The 19,086-nt window shown below is 35.3% G+C and overlaps 2 pseudogenes; one reads left to right on the forward strand and one right to left on the reverse strand.

The window, feature by feature from the left end:
* Nucleotides 1-7,237, reverse strand: part of LOC102822369 — a 7,879-nt pseudogene extending 642 nt beyond the window's left edge.
* A 3,453-nt stretch (nt 7,238-10,690) lies between these two features.
* LOC102824506 lies at nt 10,691-11,656 on the forward strand (annotated as a pseudogene).
* The last annotated feature ends 7,430 nt before the right edge of the window (nt 11,657-19,086 follow it).

Below are 19,086 nucleotides of genomic sequence, written 5' to 3' on the forward strand. Positions count from 1 at the left end.
CTACTGGCCAATCTCTATGTCATAGTGCCACCGATGCTCAACCCTATTATCTATGGAGTCAGAACCAAGCAGATCTATGACTGTGTGAAGAAAATTTTAGTACAGAAATAAGAAATGTAAGAGGAATAGCATCTAATATGAATTGTATTGTGCAGTTTTATGAAACTTTAGAGAAAAGTGCATTTTCATGAGAAATACATTCAATATATAGTTTTAATTGTTCCCTTTTCTAAGGGTTTAACTGCACCAAATTTCCACTTTGATATCCAATTAGTTTTGCTTGGTTCTCTTTTCCAATCCTAAATTCCTTTATTACTTTTCAATTGTATTCATTTCAGTGTTTGATATCAGTAGATTTGAATGTACATATTGGTGCTAGAGTAATTGCTATTTTTGCAACTTTTCCCAGGATAATTAAGACCATTATTTTAAGTGACTTTTCTGGGGTTTTGTTTTTGTTTTTGTTTAATTTTTTAGAAATACAATATTGTATGAACAAATGATGACTATGCCACTTTTTTGAAGGTAGGAACTTCATAGAGTTTAAAATGAGTTAGCAATCACAACTCACAAACATTCACCTATATCTTTTACCTTTTTATATTATAGTAAGTTGCAAGAAGTGTTGAATTTTTACTTATAACAATATCAAAGTTTCATTCTTTTAAATATTATTTATGCATATCTAAAATAAATATGCTTGCTTTTCTATGTAATATATTTACTATCTATTACTCTCTGATTGTACATAATGTTATTCTCTAATAGTACTATCTGTTTACATCTGACACAAGCTATGGTATTTTCAGTTACCTCATATGCATGCGAAAGTTGGACAGTGAATAAGGAAGACCGTAGAAGAATTGATGCTCTTGAGTTATGGTGGTGGGAGAATATTGAAAGTACCATGGGCTTCCTAAAGAACAAACAGATCTGTGTTAGAAGAAGTGCAGCCAGAGTACTCCTTGGAGACCAGGATGGCCAGACTTCTTCTCTCATCCTTCAACATATAGTCAGGAAGAACGAGTGACTGGAGAAGGATATCATGTTTGGTAAGGTGGAGGGTCAGAGAAGAAGAGAAAGACCCCCAGTGAGTTGGATTGGCAAAGTGGCAGCATCAATGGGTTCAAGCATGGCAACAATTGTGAGGTTAGCCCAGGATCGGGCAGTGTTTCCTTCAGTTGTGCATAGGGTTGCTATGAGTCATTACTGACTGGATGGCACATAACAACAACTCTCACCTGGCTTGTAAATCATTGTCACAATAATGATTATCCACTTGGGATTATTTTGCTATTGTTATTAATTGATACACCATTTACTTTGATTTTATACATCTAATTTTGCACTTATTTTAGTCATTGCCATCAAACCCCACATAATTTTTCAAAGTCTAATACAAATTAGCAATACTGCGTCTTTATCGTAATGAAAGGATTATTGAACCATTTAGTATAATTATGTACCTGCTGACATGTAATGTTGTTAGTATATTTTATTTCATATAAAGTTTAAATGTTATGCACATTATGTTTATTGTTTCATACAGCCTATAGTCATATAAAAATTCATAAATATTTACTGCCTCATTATTGCTCATTGCTCCCCTGATCTATAAACTCTCATGTGTAATAATTTTACCCATGCCAGAGAAGCAATCTTTTATTTTTTTTTTTACTTTAATTTCATGTAATTTTTTTTTCAATTTTTGCTTGTACAAAATTTACTTTCATTTTTTTTTATTATTATTTACTTTGTAGTAAAGAATTGTAACTTAGCTGTTTTTTGTTTGTTCCTTCTTTTAGACCTTTGAAAGTATTATTTTGTTGTGTTTTGATTGAGATACAAAATTAATGTTGATATTTTAATTGGTTTTATCATTTCCTTTTAACTGTGGATTTGCTTGTATTTTTATTTTTCAGTATTTTTTGCTGATTGAAAATTTGTCTTAACATCTTTTGACAATTTCACAAAAATATTTATCCATTTAAAAAAAAAAATTTCCCTCCATTTTCTATGTGCTTACCAATTTGACTTACAAATTCACACATTTTATTTCCCTTATTCTTTATCAATAATTTAAAAATGATCACCATATATATATATAATATCTGATATTATATATATATAATATCTGAGATAATTCTTTTGTAACTCATAATCTAATGTCCTATTGTCCCTCAATCTGTATCTAACATGTTGTTTAATCATCCTGCTCTAACGCTGAAATATTTTCTTAAATCCTTTGTTGTTGTTTTTCTATAGTGTCTAGTTCTCTCCCAATATTTTAATGTTTTGTTTATGTACTTTAAGTATATACATTTAAAAATGTAGGATTCTATTGTATATTTTCTATTTTTGATATATTAGTCTAATTCTTGTTATTATTTATTGTGTCTTATTGTTTAACTGAATGTTTTTAGATTATCCTAGACAATGTATATTGAAAGGTTATACATTATTTGAGACTTAGAAGAATGTTAAATTCCTTCATATAACACCTTACATGATTGTTTTTTTGTGGAAGGCTGAATCACATTACTTTCTGTAGGACCTGAACTGCTCCTATGACAAAACCCTAAAAATGTTTAGGTCTACTACCTAGATGGCTTCCAAAATCACCCTCATTTGTAGACATTGGTTTCCAACTTTAATCAACCTTTTCCAACAAAATTGTATACACTTCTATTCCCCCTTTAGTTCTTTCAATTTGCTGTTTTGTAATTAGAAACTTTCTCTAAAGATAATGGTATCCTATTTGCTAGAGTTAATTTTCTTTACATTATTGTTCTCCAATAAATTGACTCTAGCGTAGTGGTTACGAATCGGGCTACGAACCGCAAAGTCAGCAGTTGGAAACTACCAGCTGCTCCGCGGGAGAAAGATGAGGCGTTCTGCTCCCGTAAAGATTAATAGCCTCGGAAACCCGTAAAGATAAACAGTCGGAACCGACTCCACGGCACATAACAACAACAACAACATAATTATTTAATTATTTCATTCCTACTTGCCTTCAAATCTTTTTTTTCATGACTTTCAAGTGTTTCTTAGTATATAAAAAAAGTTGCAGCCTTTCTAATTAAAGATTATTAAATTAGGTCCTCCTAGTCCTGGTGTGGTGTTGTGGGTTAATGTGCCAGACTGCAAAGCCATTTGAACTGCAAAGTTGGTGGTTCAAACTCACCAGCTACTCCTCGGCAACCCTATACCAGGTTGCTATGGGTCAGAACCCACTCGATGGCACTTTACAACAACAACATCCAATTAGTATCAAAACTAACTGGATTTACTAGTATGACTTATGAAGTGTTTCTGAATCAATTGAACCACAAGGCCGGTGGCTCAAGCTTACCAGCTGCTTCTTGGAAACCCTATACAGTAGTATCACCATGAGTTAGAATCAACTCAAGTTCACTTAACAACAACAACGTCGTAAGGAGCTCTGGTAGCCTAGTGAATTATGATTAATTGGGATAGTAATAATAAGGTCAGTAGTTTGAATCCACCAGCCATTCTGTGGGAGAAAAAAAGGATTTCTGCTCCCTTAAAGATTTATAGCCTCAGAATCCCAGCAGACATCACCATAGGTCAGAACCAACTCCTCTGTATATAACCATCACTGGCGCTGTGGGTTAATGCGCCAGACTGCAAAGCCATTTGAACTGCAAAGTTGGTGGTTCAAGCTTACCAGCTGCTCCTCAGAAACCCTATACAGGGTCGCTATGGGTTGGAATCAACTCGACGACACTTGACAACAACAACAACACCATTGCTCATTAGTGTGTTGTTACTATTAGATGGATTTAATTCTGGTTTGACTCTTGGTAATCCCATGTACAACAAAACAAAATGTTGGATGATCTTGCATTATCTTCATAATCACTGATATCTCAAGTCCAATGTTTCAGCCACTCTGCATTTTGAGTGCTTTTCAGCCAAGGGGTATCATCTTCTTGCACTACATTGAATGAATCTTCTGTTCTGACCCATAGGGTTTTTACTGACCATTTTCCAAAGTAGATCACCATGACTTTATTTCCTGATCTGTCCTAGTCTGGAACCTTTCTGAAATATTTCCATCATGGGAACCCTGCTGATACTTAAAATGACATAGCTTCCATCATAATAACTAAAGACAAGCCACAGAATAGCACAGAGGTATGGCAATGTAATGAGCTATTGACAGTACAGTCTAGTTAATAGTTTTATTGCTCAACTCCAAGAGAACTGCAATATCATTAGATCTATACTTGAAAGTAAGGTGCCCTGGTAGCGTAGTGGTTACAAATTGGGCTGTGAACTGCAAGGTCAGCAGTTTGAAACTACCAGCTGTTCCGAGGGAGAAAGATGAGGCTTTCTGCTGCCGTTAAGATTTATAGCCTCAGAAACCCTGTACAGGGTCGCTATAAGTCGGAACCGACTCCATGGCACATAAAAACATACTTGAAAGTGGATTCCTGATATGGATGCATAATCAACACTGGACTTTGAGCCAACGTTCAAAACCCACCAGCTGCTCCTCAGAAGCCAACTACAGGTTCAATATGAGTTGCAACCAACTCAATGGCACTTAACAACAACAAATACTTGAAAATAAGCATAATGTGTTAAAATTGTTAAAATTAATATGGAGAGATAGATAAGCATATGAAGATTTTAAGTGAAAAAAAATGTATTCAAGATATTCAAAATAGACTTTGAATTGGAGCTAGTAAGCTCATTATGGTTGAGAGGATATTAAAATTAGAATTTATATGAGTCAAGTAAGAATTATACTTGAAAAGCATACTAAGGATTATAAAACCCATTATTCAAGAGGATTGAAAACCTTGGAGAGTATCTTCTTTGACTATCATATTTGAGGGAAGGTAACTGAATTATGGGCAAAATTGGTAACTGTCACTAGTCATGCAAAAATTTTTTAATGTGTGGGATGTTGCTATGGGTGGTGATATTTCCCTTTTCATTACTTTGGTTTCAATTTCATAAAAGCATAAAAAATAATCATTAATGTTATTAAATTTGAAATTGAAAACCATAATCATATAGATCCAATACAGTCAAGCAAAACACTTTCATATTTTAAAAATATATATGTATAAATATGTATAAGACTCATAGGTACAAGACAACCTTTATGTCAACATCAGTATGTGCATATGCTGTTGTTGCTGTTGTTAAGTCCATTGAGTTTGTTCTGACTTATAAAGACACTGTATAGGGTTTCTGCAGAGTGACTGGTAAGTTTAAACCAGCAACCCTGCAGTTCAAACCAAACCTGTGATCCAGTCCCAGGACACTACAGATGTATATATATATGGAGCTCTGGTAGTGTAGTGATTACAAATTGGGCTGCGAGTCGCAAGGTCAGTAGTTCAAAACTACCAGCTGTTCCACTGGAGAAAGATGAGGCTTTCTGCTCCCATAAAGATTTATACCCTCAGAAACCCTGCACAGGGTCGCTATGTGTCAGAACCAACTCCACGGCACATAACAATAACAACAACTCTCTCAAAATATATATAGATATAGATATAGATATAGATATAGATATAGATATAGATATAGATATATATTGGAGTGGATTGCAGATGTCCACATAGCGGTCATAAGCCATTGCCAAGAGAACTGCTGATTCCATGCTAGTGAAGTTGTGGATGAAAAATATCTGGCTGAGGCAGGTGTTAAAGACTATCTCTCTGAGGCTGAACCAGAAGATACAAAAGCATCTTAGGGATGATAGCTGTGGATAGGTCCAAGTAGAACATGGGTTGGTGCAGGCTGCTCTCAGCCTGGATCACAAACAGAATGGTAATGTTCCCTATGATTGCAATTAGGTAGAAAGCAAAAAATGAACTTTTTTACAATCACATTCCTACAACATAATACAAATAGTAGACTTGAAAAGCAGTATTTCATTATTGTTTTAGGAGGAAAATAAACTGGAAAATATTATTAAGAAAAACAATTGAAAATTGTTTTGGGGAAAATACAGAGGGCCCATCTTCACATATACAAATATTATGAAGAATATTATATCTTAAGCACAAGACAAAACAAACATAGATCACCAGAGTGAGACATATCATCAATGACAACATGATGAAAATCCAAAGTTGTACTTCCAGCTAGTGACAATTTGTAGGCCACAGAAAACAAAAGAATCTCCTCCAACAATTTAGACTGATATCAACTATGTGTCACGTATGCATGCCAGGATATGGAAGCAGGTAGGTGACTGTTGTAAAATAAGAAAGTTTATAAAAAAGCTATGAGCTGACTGGAAGGCACTGAACAACAACAGCAACAGATTACCTGGTCTTTCTTTTATCTTGCGGAGCCATGGTTGGATTTGAATTGCTAACCTCTCAGTTAGTGATGGATAGCTTAACCATTATACTCCCAGAACTCATTAATGAATGGATTATTGTTAAGTTCCATTGAATTGGTTCTAACTCAACCATCCTGTATACAGGGTTTCTGAGAAGTGGCTGGTAAACTTACAGTTCAAACCGACCAGGTAGTCCAGCACATTAATCTGCAAGGCCACACCAGAATTAAATTTAATGAATTGTTCCAGAATGAGTAGAAATACAACAACTCTTTACTATATCTGATTCCTGGTGAAAGAATCTACAAAGACTATACTTCTTTACCTAGTATCAAACTTTGTATGCATGAAAAGACACATTTTAGGAAATAGCATATGTATAATTACCTGTGATTTGTTATAGCTAGTATATTATCTGAAATTAATTTTTATTGGTTACAATATGTACCTTCACCCATAAATACCACTGAGTATTACTTTGTGTGAAAAAACCCTGATGATTTAGATCATTCAGGAAGCATTCTTTATTAAACAATTATAATTTAATGTTTTTTATTACGACTCAAGCGTTAGAATAGTCGTTGCTGTTGTTATTGTTATTGTTCAAGTCCACTCTGACTCTTAGCAACCCTACATACAACATGACCCCATCTTAGTGATGTAAATATGAACTACAACAAGAAAAAAATAACATTTTACTAGTTTATTGGTCTGAAGAAATACTAAAAACTATGGAGAAAACGATCTAATTCTTTTAGAATATTTTCTCGTATTTGTTTGCTTGAACAGAAACTGAATAAGTATGATGAATGGATACCATCTTAAGCACAGCTTTCCTGATTTAAACCACACAGAATCTCCTAGTTCTGTTTGAGTGAGTGCAATCAAGTGTCCTGGAATTTCCATTTTTCACAGTGTTAGCCATTATTCATTATCATCTACAATGTCAAATGTCAAACGCCTTACATAATTAATAGAACACAGATAATCTTATTTCTAATAATCTGCTTTGAACCAAGATTCATCTGACATCATCAATGATATCCTTATCCCATGTCCATTTCTGAATCTGGTTTGAATATTTCCTGTTGATGTACAATTGCAATAATTTTTGAAGTATCTTCAGCAAAGTTTTGCTTGCATGTAATACTAATGACAGTACTCAATAATTTCAGCATTCTGGATCATTGACTTGAATTGGGGACAAATATGGATCTCTCCAGGAGTGATCCTGGGGTGGTGCTGTAGGATAAGTACTTGATGACAAGATCAGTTTGAACTGCAAGGCCAATAGTTCAAACTTATCAGATGTTCCTCAGAAACCTTATACAGGGTCACTATGAGTGGAACCATCTCAGTGGCACTTAACAACAATGAATCTCTTCAGGTCAGTTAGCCAGGTAGCTGTCCTTGAAATTTCTTGCAATAGGCAAGTAAGTATATCCAGTATGGCTTAGTGTACTAAGGCAATATTTATTAATCATTCTGGATTTTCCTGACTCAAAGCCATCAAGTCCAACAGTCAACCTTGTTTGCATGGTAGGTGTTAATGTTCAGGATGTGGAGTTTGCAATTGCCCATTGCCTACTATGATTGGGCGTAGAGGTATTAAGAAGCACCTCAGTGATTTCCATGAATTTCAGATATACTCTTTGATCCTCTAGTGTAAAAGCAATCCTGATGTCTTATGATAATCAGGGTCCATCACTAACACCTCTAGCATAACTCTATTATTTTTCTTTGTCTCTGGTTAGCTAATGTTCAACTAATAACTTAAATGTGGTTGTTCCACCTATCCACTGGCACCTTAGAAAATAGACCTAGATATAGATATCTGCTTCCATAAAGATTACAGCAAAAAAAAAAAAAAAAAAAAAAACAAACCTATTGTGTAGTTCCCCTCTGAAACACCTGCATTACCATGAGTTACAATTCCATGGCAATGGAAAGAAGTTGCCTGATGAAACTAGTTACTAATAGCAAGTTATTTCTGATGCCTACCACATTTCTTGGTGAATTTAATCACCCTCTGGGATTCAGGATCTCCAACTGGGATTTACAAAACAGCCTCGAGAAAATTTTGTTTTGAAAACTCCTCCTAGGCAATGAGCAGTGCCCTCATAAAAAAACTGAAGTTCTTCTTTTTAAGTGCCTTTGAGTGTTTCCAACTCACAGCCACCCTATATAGGGTTTCTGAGGAGCAGCTGGTGAGTTTGAATCATCAACCTTGCAGTTCAAACTGATCTAGAGGTTCAGTGCTTATCCTCCAGCACTGTACCAGGACTCCAAAGACTGAGGAGATGGAGACAAAACAGAAATAGCAATTAATTGTGGAACTTGGTCTGGTGAGTTTCGCTTGTTTCCTAGTTTATCAGGGAACCCTTTAGATTTAGTAGATGGAAAAGGAAAAAGAGAAAAGAGTAGGAGAGGAGACAAAGGGTCATCCTTCTTTTGGGAAAGAAGGATGAAGATTAGGGAATGACTAGGATCACATTTCATAAGGGACCAAATATTACTGAAAGGATTTGAACTTCTGCTTGGTATATAAAGAATGATGAATAATAAAATCTATGAAAAATAATTTGAAGTATTTTAAAGAGTAAGTTGTTATTAACGTTAATAATTAAAGGGTTATACATCTTTTTTGTTTTATATTTTACAGATTAGAAAAATTGAGAAGTGTAGATGTTCATTTACTTATGAAAGGTCACTCAATTTATAATTGATGTTTGTTATTTAATTTCTTTTGACAGTAAATTTTAGCTTCAACATAATTTGTCTCATTGAAGACTAATGTAAGCACTAGGAAATACTGCCTTATATCAACCAAAGAAATAATAACAGATTAAACCAGTTCCATTAAGATAGACAGAAATGTACTAATTTTGATGACATATGTAGAAGTAGAATTATTTTTCTTCAAATTGGTAGAGAAGGGAAAAGGCGATACTCATATGTCTGAATCATTCAACTTACTGAATAGTAATGATTGATATTTGTTTAAACAAAGCAAAACTAAGATTAAATTCAGGGTTGGAGCTTATTGAAGGCAGGTTTAGGAAGAAAATTTAGTACTTAAATTTTACTATTTTTGTGAAAAATGATGAAAATTCAGGGATATTTCTGTATTATTTCTTACAACTGTTTATGAATTTGTAATTATTTCAATAAAATTTCATTGAAATAAAATACAATGCTTTGGTTGAACATACACTATATGTATATAATTAGAATCATTTTCATGAATGTTTATGACAATGGTGAACACCAACTCCACAAACATACAACACATCCCAATAAAAATATCAGGACTCTTGTTTTCCTAATAGCCTATGTGAATATTTAGAAAACTCTAAGATCTAGATTCAAGTCTTGACCCTATTAATTTATTGTTGTTGTTAGCAATCATCAAATCAACTTGACTTACGACGATATCACATGCAATAGAACATACGTTGTCCAGTACTGCACCATCTTCAAGATCCTGGGTATGCTGAAGTCCACTGTTTTGCCTACTGTGTATTTTGAGTGACTTTGGACTTAGTTGGTTTATCTACCAGGGGGATTCATTTGTTAAAAAAATATTTTGTTATGATATGTAGGATTTTTTTTTTTGGCTAAATTTAGAAGTACATTTACAGACCTATCTTTCTAGTTTGTTTTAGTGTGCAAGGTCTGCTGGAACTTATCAACTGTAAGTAACCCTCTTGGTAATTGTAATATTAGTGGCACAAATTCCAACATCGTACTAACACATGCATATAAACATCAAAGCTAGAGTAATAGCAAAATAGTACAACAAACTGACAGTGGTGCTGAAGAATAAGTACTAAACTGGAAAGTCGGCTTGAACTGAAGGTTCAGCAGTCAAAAAAAAAAAAAAAAAACAGCTGAACTTCAGAAACCATATACAGAGTGTTGGAACCATAAGTTGGAACCAACTGAAGGACACTTAACAACAACAACAAACCTTAAAATTTTACCCTTTCAATTTTTAAAGTTGTTTTTCTAATATCTTGGTGTACATTTCTATGAGATTGCATTTATTATGTATTATACATCCCATATCTTATTTATTCAACTGTAATCAATGGCCACCTTCATATTTAGGACCTAGAATAACCTGAAATTGTTGAAATGAAAGAGAATTGTTAGTAATGATGGTGAAAGGTAGAGGAAAATAGCTTTTCTAAGGTCCTTATGCTTGAGATGTCACTTCTGTAAATAATAAACCTCATAATATTCTGGCATTTTTATGCTATGTTTGTGTTTCTAATGCTATAGGATTATACCTGATGCCCTGCAGACTGGGTGAGCACACATTTCTGATATCTGTGGACTTATGCATTATAATATAGAATGTTCCCTACTAATGACACCCAATTCCACCCCTCATCCTTCTTACTACTTGGAATTCCAGGACTGGAAACTTACCACATCTGTATTGGCTTTCCATTTTTTGCTGTGTATGTGATTGCATTCTTAGGGAACTTCACCATTCTGTTTGTGATCCAGGCTGAGAACAGCCTGCACCAACCCATGTTCTACTTTCTAGCCATGTTGTCTATGATTGACCTGGGCCTATCCACAACTACAATCCCTAAGATGCTTGGTATCTTCTGGTTCAACCTCAGAGAGATAGTCTTTGATGCTTGCCTCACTCAGATGTTTTTCATTCACAACTTTACTTGCATGGAATCATCAGTACTCTTGGCAATGGCTTATGACCGCTATGTGGCCATCTGCAACCCACTCCAATATAGCACCATCCTCACTGACAAGGTTGTTTTGGTGATTGGTCTTAGTGTATTAATGAGGTCAATCATTTTCATTGTTCCATCCATATTTCTCATACAGAGACTTCCCTTCTGTGGGAATCATATCATCCCTCATACCTATTGTGAACACATGGGTCTTGCTCGCCTGTCTTGTGCCAGTATCATAGTCAATATTATTTATGGTTTATGTGCCATTTGTAACCTGGTGTTTGACATCATAGCCATTGTTATATCTTATGTCCAGATACTCTGTGCTGTTTTCCGTCTACCTTCACATGAAGCCAGGCTCAAGTCTCTCAGCACATGTGGTTCACATGTGTTTGTAATTCTGTCCTTCTACACACCAGCCCTCTTCTCCTTTATGACACATCGCTTTGGCCACAACATCCCTCGCTATATCCACATACTACTGGCCAATCTCTATGTCATAGTGCCACCGATGCTCAACCCTATTATCTATGGAGTCAGAACCAAGCAGATCTATGACTGTGTGAAGAAAATTTTAGTACAGAAATAAGAAATGTAAGAGGAATAGCATCTAATATGAATTGTATTGTGCAGTTTTATGAAACTTTAGAGAAAAGTGCATTTTCATGAGAAATACATTCAATATATAGTTTTAATTGTTCCCTTTTCTAAGGGTTTAACTGCACCAAATTTCCACTTTGATATCCAATTAGTTTTGCTTGGTTCTCTTTTCCAATCCTAAATTCCTTTATTACTTTTCAATTGTATTCATTTCAGTGTTTGATATCAGTAGATTTGAATGTACATATTGGTGCTAGAGTAATTGCTATTTTTGCAACTTTTCCCAGGATAATTAAGACCATTATTTTAAGTGACTTTTCTGGGGTTTTGTTTTTGTTTTTGTTTAATTTTTTAGAAATACAATATTGTATGAACAAATGATGACTATGCCACTTTTTTGAAGGTAGGAACTTCATAGAGTTTAAAATGAGTTAGCAATCACAACTCACAAACATTCACCTATATCTTTTACCTTTTTATATTATAGTAAGTTGCAAGAAGTGTTGAATTTTTACTTATAACAATATCAAAGTTTCATTCTTTTAAATATTATTTATGCATATCTAAAATAAATATGCTTGCTTTTCTATGTAATATATTTACTATCTATTACTCTCTGATTGTACATAATGTTATTCTCTAATAGTACTATCTGTTTACATCTGACACAAGCTATGGTATTTTCAGTTACCTCATATGCATGCGAAAGTTGGACAGTGAATAAGGAAGACCGTAGAAGAATTGATGCTCTTGAGTTATGGTGGTGGGAGAATATTGAAAGTACCATGGGCTTCCTAAAGAACAAACAGATCTGTGTTAGAAGAAGTGCAGCCAGAGTACTCCTTGGAGACCAGGATGGCCAGACTTCTTCTCTCATCCTTCAACATATAGTCAGGAAGAACGAGTGACTGGAGAAGGATATCATGTTTGGTAAGGTGGAGGGTCAGAGAAGAAGAGAAAGACCCCCAGTGAGTTGGATTGGCAAAGTGGCAGCATCAATGGGTTCAAGCATGGCAACAATTGTGAGGTTAGCCCAGGATCGGGCAGTGTTTCCTTCAGTTGTGCATAGGGTTGCTATGAGTCATTACTGACTGGATGGCACATAACAACAACTCTCACCTGGCTTGTAAATCATTGTCACAATAATGATTATCCACTTGGGATTATTTTGCTATTGTTATTAATTGATACACCATTTACTTTGATTTTATACATCTAATTTTGCACTTATTTTAGTCATTGCCATCAAACCCCACATAATTTTTCAAAGTCTAATACAAATTAGCAATACTGCGTCTTTATCGTAATGAAAGGATTATTGAACCATTTAGTATAATTATGTACCTGCTGACATGTAATGTTGTTAGTATATTTTATTTCATATAAAGTTTAAATGTTATGCACATTATGTTTATTGTTTCATACAGCCTATAGTCATATAAAAATTCATAAATATTTACTGCCTCATTATTGCTCATTGCTCCCCTGATCTATAAACTCTCATGTGTAATAATTTTACCCATGCCAGAGAAGCAATCTTTTATTTTTTTTTTTACTTTAATTTCATGTAATTTTTTTTTCAATTTTTGCTTGTACAAAATTTACTTTCATTTTTTTTTATTATTATTTACTTTGTAGTAAAGAATTGTAACTTAGCTGTTTTTTGTTTGTTCCTTCTTTTAGACCTTTGAAAGTATTATTTTGTTGTGTTTTGATTGAGATACAAAATTAATGTTGATATTTTAATTGGTTTTATCATTTCCTTTTAACTGTGGATTTGCTTGTATTTTTATTTTTCAGTATTTTTTGCTGATTGAAAATTTGTCTTAACATCTTTTGACAATTTCACAAAAATATTTATCCATTTAAAAAAAAAAATTTCCCTCCATTTTCTATGTGCTTACCAATTTGACTTACAAATTCACACATTTTATTTCCCTTATTCTTTATCAATAATTTAAAAATGATCACCATATATATATATAATATCTGATATTATATATATATAATATCTGAGATAATTCTTTTGTAACTCATAATCTAATGTCCTATTGTCCCTCAATCTGTATCTAACATGTTGTTTAATCATCCTGCTCTAACGCTGAAATATTTTCTTAAATCCTTTGTTGTTGTTTTTCTATAGTGTCTAGTTCTCTCCCAATATTTTAATGTTTTGTTTATGTACTTTAAGTATATACATTTAAAAATGTAGGATTCTATTGTATATTTTCTATTTTTGATATATTAGTCTAATTCTTGTTATTATTTATTGTGTCTTATTGTTTAACTGAATGTTTTTAGATTATCCTAGACAATGTATATTGAAAGGTTATACATTATTTGAGACTTAGAAGAATGTTAAATTCCTTCATATAACACCTTACATGATTGTTTTTTTGTGGAAGGCTGAATCACATTACTTTCTGTAGGACCTGAACTGCTCCTATGACAAAACCCTAAAAATGTTTAGGTCTACTACCTAGATGGCTTCCAAAATCACCCTCATTTGTAGACATTGGTTTCCAACTTTAATCAACCTTTTCCAACAAAATTGTATACACTTCTATTCCCCCTTTAGTTCTTTCAATTTGCTGTTTTGTAATTAGAAACTTTCTCTAAAGATAATGGTATCCTATTTGCTAGAGTTAATTTTCTTTACATTATTGTTCTCCAATAAATTGACTCTAGCGTAGTGGTTACGAATCGGGCTACGAACCGCAAAGTCAGCAGTTGGAAACTACCAGCTGCTCCGCGGGAGAAAGATGAGGCGTTCTGCTCCCGTAAAGATTAATAGCCTCGGAAACCCGTAAAGATAAACAGTCGGAACCGACTCCACGGCACATAACAACAACAACAACATAATTATTTAATTATTTCATTCCTACTTGCCTTCAAATCTTTTTTTTCATGACTTTCAAGTGTTTCTTAGTATATAAAAAAAGTTGCAGCCTTTCTAATTAAAGATTATTAAATTAGGTCCTCCTAGTCCTGGTGTGGTGTTGTGGGTTAATGTGCCAGACTGCAAAGCCATTTGAACTGCAAAGTTGGTGGTTCAAACTCACCAGCTACTCCTCGGCAACCCTATACCAGGTTGCTATGGGTCAGAACCCACTCGATGGCACTTTACAACAACAACATCCAATTAGTATCAAAACTAACTGGATTTACTAGTATGACTTATGAAGTGTTTCTGAATCAATTGAACCACAAGGCCGGTGGCTCAAGCTTACCAGCTGCTTCTTGGAAACCCTATACAGTAGTATCACCATGAGTTAGAATCAACTCAAGTTCACTTAACAACAACAACGTCGTAAGGAGCTCTGGTAGCCTAGTGAATTATGATTAATTGGGATAGTAATAATAAGGTCAGTAGTTTGAATCCACCAGCCATTCTGTGGGAGAAAAAAAGGATTTCTGCTCCCTTAAAGATTTATAGCCTCAGAATCCCAGCAGACATCACCATAGGTCAGAACCAACTCCTCTGTATATAACCATCACTGGCGCTGTGGGTTAATGCGCCAGACTGCAAAGCCATTTGAACTGCAAAGTTGGTGGTTCAAGCTTACCAGCTGCTCCTCAGAAACCCTATACAGGGTCGCTATGGGTTGGAATCAACTCGACGACACTTGACAACAACAACAACACCATTGCTCATTAGTGTGTTGTTACTATTAGATGGATTTAATTCTGGTTTGACTCTTGGTAATCCCATGTACAACAAAACAAAATGTTGGATGATCTTGCATTATCTTCATAATCACTGATATCTCAAGTCCAATGTTTCAGCCACTCTGCATTTTGAGTGCTTTTCAGCCAAGGGGTATCATCTTCTTGCACTACATTGAATGAATCTTCTGTTCTGACCCATAGGGTTTTTACTGACCATTTTCCAAAGTAGATCACCATGACTTTATTTCCTGATCTGTCCTAGTCTGGAACCTTTCTGAAATATTTCCATCATGGGAACCCTGCTGATACTTAAAATGACATAGCTTCCATCATAATAACTAAAGACAAGCCACAGAATAGCACAGAGGTATGGCAATGTAATGAGCTATTGACAGTACAGTCTAGTTAATAGTTTTATTGCTCAACTCCAAGAGAACTGCAATATCATTAGATCTATACTTGAAAGTAAGGTGCCCTGGTAGCGTAGTGGTTACAAATTGGGCTGTGAACTGCAAGGTCAGCAGTTTGAAACTACCAGCTGTTCCGAGGGAGAAAGATGAGGCTTTCTGCTGCCGTTAAGATTTATAGCCTCAGAAACCCTGTACAGGGTCGCTATAAGTCGGAACCGACTCCATGGCACATAAAAACATACTTGAAAGTGGATTCCTGATATGGATGCATAATCAACACTGGACTTTGAGCCAACGTTCAAAACCCACCAGCTGCTCCTCAGAAGCCAACTACAGGTTCAATATGAGTTGCAACCAACTCAATGGCACTTAACAACAACAAATACTTGAAAATAAGCATAATGTGTTAAAATTGTTAAAATTAATATGGAGAGATAGATAAGCATATGAAGATTTTAAGTGAAAAAAAATGTATTCAAGATATTCAAAATAGACTTTGAATTGGAGCTAGTAAGCTCATTATGGTTGAGAGGATATTAAAATTAGAATTTATATGAGTCAAGTAAGAATTATACTTGAAAAGCATACTAAGGATTATAAAACCCATTATTCAAGAGGATTGAAAACCTTGGAGAGTATCTTCTTTGACTATCATATTTGAGGGAAGGTAACTGAATTATGGGCAAAATTGGTAACTGTCACTAGTCATGCAAAAATTTTTTAATGTGTGGGATGTTGCTATGGGTGGTGATATTTCCCTTTTCATTACTTTGGTTTCAATTTCATAAAAGCATAAAAAATAATCATTAATGTTATTAAATTTGAAATTGAAAACCATAATCATATAGATCCAATACAGTCAAGCAAAACACTTTCATATTTTAAAAATATATATGTATAAATATGTATAAGACTCATAGGTACAAGACAACCTTTATGTCAACATCAGTATGTGCATATGCTGTTGTTGCTGTTGTTAAGTCCATTGAGTTTGTTCTGACTTATAAAGACACTGTATAGGGTTTCTGCAGAGTGACTGGTAAGTTTAAACCAGCAACCCTGCAGTTCAAACCAAACCTGTGATCCAGTCCCAGGACACTACAGATGTATATATATATGGAGCTCTGGTAGTGTAGTGATTACAAATTGGGCTGCGAGTCGCAAGGTCAGTAGTTCAAAACTACCAGCTGTTCCACTGGAGAAAGATGAGGCTTTCTGCTCCCATAAAGATTTATACCCTCAGAAACCCTGCACAGGGTCGCTATGTGTCAGAACCAACTCCACGGCACATAACAATAACAACAACTCTCTCCCTCTCGCTATATATATATATATATATTAGCATAGTGCTTACAAGTCAGGCTACTAACCTCAGGTCAGAAGTTCAAAATTATCAATCATTCTGCAGGAGAAGGATGAGGCTTTCTGCTCCCCTAACCATTTAAAATTGGAAACCCTATGCAGGATCACTATGAGTCATAACTGAGTTCTAGGCACACCACCACCATATATGTATATTTACATTAAGGAAATAGCTCATTCAGTTATGGGTGGCTGTGTGTCATGGAGTCGGTTCCAACTCATAGAAACCCAGTATAGGGTTTCTGAGGCTGTAAATCTTTACAGGAGCAGAACATCTCATCTTTCTCCCATGGAACAGCTGGCAGTTTCGAACTTCTGGCCTTGTGGTTCACAGCCCGATTCGTAACCACTATGCTACCAGAGCTCCTTCAGTTATAGAGATGGGCAATTTCCCAAATCTGTGCCTCACATGTTAGGCTGGAGGCTTCTGAAGATGTAGTTGCATAATGAACCAAGATCAACAGGTCTGATAGCAGCCAGGCAGGCATGTCTGGCAGGTAAGGAATCTGGCTGCTGACAACTACCAGAATAGGTAGGTAAGATAGCAGGTCGCTGGCTCAAGTCCAAAGAACAGAACAAGAAGTTGAGTACAAACCAGATGCAAGATTCCAACCCAACAGAGAGAAAGAAATCTTTCATAAGATGTCCATTATTTTGTAAGTAGGCTACACCCCTGAGGAAACTTCCTTTCAATTGATTGGCTGCTCATAGCAAACCTCATCACAGAGCTTATTGCATCATATTGGTTCCCATCATGGGAGATGACTACTTTTCAACTACCACACCACAAAGAATTCTGGCCCAGTTGAGCTGACACAAATCCTTAACTATCACACACACAGGCAAAATTTTGCTGAAGATAATTCAAAAACAGTTGTAGCAATAAGTCAACAGGGAGCTGCCAAAAATTCAAAAGATATTCAGAAGAGGGTGTGAAACAGGGGATATTATTACTGAAACCAGATGGATTTTAGTTGAGAGTAGAGAATACCAGAAAGATGAATACTCATGTTTTATTGACTGTGTAAAGGCATTCAATTGTATAGATCATAACAAACAATGAATAACATTGTGAAGAATGTTTCCAGAATATTTAATTGTGCTCATGCAGAACCTGTATATGGACCAAGAGGTAGTCGTTTGAAGGAAACAAGGGCTGCTACATGCTTCAAAATCAAGATAACAGCATGTCAGGGTGTATCATTTCATTGTATGTATTCAGTCTGGATGTCAAGCAAGTAATCCAAGAAGTAAGACTAACTGAAGAAGAAAGAACGTAAACATTGAAGGAGTGCTCATTAACAAACAGTGTTATGCAGATGATACAACCTTATTGACTGATGTAGGAATCATAAAATAATGTGGAAGATACACACAGAGTCCTGTACCAAAACGAATTGGTGAACATTCAGTCATTTCAGGAAGTAACATATGATTAAAAATCTTTGGCCTTGGGAGAGACTTCTAGTTTGGGGGCCGGTGAAGCAGAGACAGATAAAGATTCTTTAGTAATGGGCAGAAAAAAACAGTGAAGGAGCAGTCTGCAGTACAACCACAGAGATCTAGATCTTATATAAGGCTCTGGGTGCCTGTTTGCCAGTGGAAGCGAAATATGGCAGTTTCTGAATCGATCTAGCAGCTGGCAGCCAGAGGTCCTGAGGTCAGAGGATGGGGCCACAACCAAGAGGAGGCAGTGACCCAGCACTAAAAGCCACCAGCTGCATGTCTGAAGAAAGGTGTGACTGATTTTTCATCTTTCACTTTTCATTTTTCATTAATCTCTCCTCCTAACTTCAATCTCACCCTAACTGCCCGGCCCAGCTGCCTTCAGGTGGGTGGGAGCACACCACCAAAAGAGTCTAGCATTGCACCTACAGTTTTCCCACTGCACAGAGAGGAATCCCTCAGGCTGCTCTTATGATGTCTGACTCTGAGACCCAGCCCCAAAGTTGACCTGGGTAGGACCTTTTATCCCTGTCTGCACAGCAAAGGCCACTGAACAGTCAAT

The sequence above is a fragment of the Chrysochloris asiatica genome, unplaced genomic scaffold (assembly GCF_000296735.1).
Source record: "Chrysochloris asiatica unplaced genomic scaffold, ChrAsi1.0 scaffold00140, whole genome shotgun sequence".
Lineage (NCBI taxonomy): Eukaryota > Metazoa > Chordata > Mammalia > Afrosoricida > Chrysochloridae > Chrysochloris > Chrysochloris asiatica.